General features: G+C 45.7%; 1 non-coding gene across 1 annotated transcript; it reads left to right on the top strand.

Annotated features, from left to right (window-relative positions):
- Positions 1 to 452: 452 nt before the first annotated feature.
- TRNAK-CUU lies at positions 453 to 525 on the top strand. The gene has a single exon. It is a non-coding gene; the product is annotated as a tRNA-Lys (tRNA).
- Positions 526 to 2,072: the final 1,547 nt, after the last annotated feature.

Genomic DNA, 2,072 nt, shown 5'->3' with positions numbered 1-2,072 from the left:
ACGGGGGTTGTAATTTCCATGACCAATATTTTTTTTAATATATAAAAGATGCTAGGTATATATTTTTAATATGCTTTTTATATATCTAAAATATATATTTTTAAAATAATGTGTAAAAGTAAATTTAATTTTTATGGTCAGCCTTTTAAATATATATATATATTATTTTATATATCTAAAATATAGATTTTTAAAATAACGTATAAAATTAAATTTAATTTTTCTCACCAACCTTTTTTATTTATTAAAGATATTTTATATATCTATAGCACATAAAAATATATTCATTTTTAAATATAGCTTTATATTCTATACTTTTACATTTCTTAGTTTAAATTTAATATTTTTAAAAGAGAAGCCGGTTTAATTTTTAGATAATCAAACATTTTGCAAAAGCCTAATGACATTTATGCTTTTAGTAAAAAAAGAGTGAAAAAAGCAGAAACCCAGGAGCCCGGCTAGCTCAGTCGGTAGAGCATGAGACTCTTAATCTCAGGGTCGTGGGTTCGAGCCCCACGTTGGGCGGCGGCTGCTGTTTTATCCCTTTGTTCAGCCAAATCGGATTTTTTTGCCTTTTTTGTACCCAAATGCGCCTGGTTCGGGTCCAGCTGCAGGCGCTGCTGAGGCGTCTCAGCGCCCTTGGCAATAAAGCGCTTTTTTTCCTCATTAAATCATTTTATTCCCTGCAACCAAATCCACTAAAATCTCCAGAATTCCTCAGACTTCAATTTTTTTGGGGTTATCTCAGGAGGCAAACCAAGCTTTTCTCTGCTCGTTCTGCCCCAAAAGGCGCAAAACAAAAGAACTGGGAGGGTTTTGCCGCGGTTGTTTTGGGTTTTTTCCCCACCCTATCCCAGGACCGAGCCCTGAGGGAATTAATCCCAGAGGTGAATTCCTGATTTCCTGAGCCCTTCTCAGTCCAGAGCTGAATTCCTGAGTCCAGAGCTGAATTCTGGAGCTGTTCTCATTCCAGGGAGCAGAATTAATTCCAGATCCGAATTCCTGAGCCATTCTCATTCCAGGGAGCAGAATTAATTCCAGATCCGAATTCCTGAGCCGTTCTCATTCCAGGTCTGAATTCCTGAGCCCAGAGCTGAGTTCTGGAGCCGTTCTCATTCCAGGGAGTGAAACTCTGAATTCCCGAGCCATTCTCATCCCAGGGAACCAACCAATGGAATCCCGGACCTTTCCCACCACGAAGCTGCTCCTGCTGGGGTTGGGCCTCCTCCTGTGCCTCGGAGCCGGTGAGCGGGGAACAAATCAGATTTAACGGGTTCTTTTCCCCCAAAATTCATCCCGTTTTTCCCCCTCCTGCCGCAGCCGAGGCCCTCCGGTGCCACCTGTGCAAGTACAAGATCCCGCTGATGGGCTGCCTGCGGGGCGCCAACGTGACGAGCTGCGAGCGCCGGGAGAAGTGTGCGCTCATCAAAACCTCCCTGGGTGCGTCCCCATCCTCTCCTTCCCTTGTTTCATCCCTTCGGTCCCCGAAACCTGATCTGTTTCCCTTTCGTTTACCCAAATCCACCTGGTTTGCAGGCAGAACCTGCAGGGAGCTTCTCCTTGGCCTCTTCCCCATCCTCTCCTTCCCGTGTTTTGTCCCTTTGTTCACCCAAATCTGATCTTTTCCCCTTTTATTTACCCAAATCCAACTGGTTTGCAGGCAGAACCTGCAGGGAGGTTGGCCTTTTCCCCACCCTCTCCTCCCCCTCAGAGGGGTTCAAAAAACTTTCAAAAATTCGTTTTTAAGCCAAGAGGAGACTCTCCCGGGGGACAGGGGTTGTCTCCGTGGGTGCATCATGGAGATTTTTTCCTTTCATTTTCTGATTTTCTTTTTCTCTTAATCAAACCAAGATATGGCTTGATTTGGGGGTACATTTCAGAGCTCGGCTTCTCCCCAAAGCCCCCAAAACCAGATTTTCACGGCGTCCTTGTCCCTCCTTGCAGGGAAAATGACCCTTTACTACCAGCAGGGCTGCACGTCCGCCCTCAACTGCGGCCGGGAGCGGGCGTCGGACGCCGAGTCCCGCCTGAGCTCCCGCTACTCCTGCTGCGAGACGGACCTGGGCAACGAG

Source organism: Geospiza fortis, unplaced genomic scaffold (assembly GCF_000277835.1).
Source record: "Geospiza fortis unplaced genomic scaffold, GeoFor_1.0 scaffold1319, whole genome shotgun sequence".
Classification (NCBI taxonomy): domain Eukaryota; kingdom Metazoa; phylum Chordata; class Aves; order Passeriformes; family Thraupidae; genus Geospiza; species Geospiza fortis.
The sequence above is the reverse complement of the archived record's forward strand: the minus strand, read 5'-3'. Positions and strand labels throughout refer to the sequence as shown.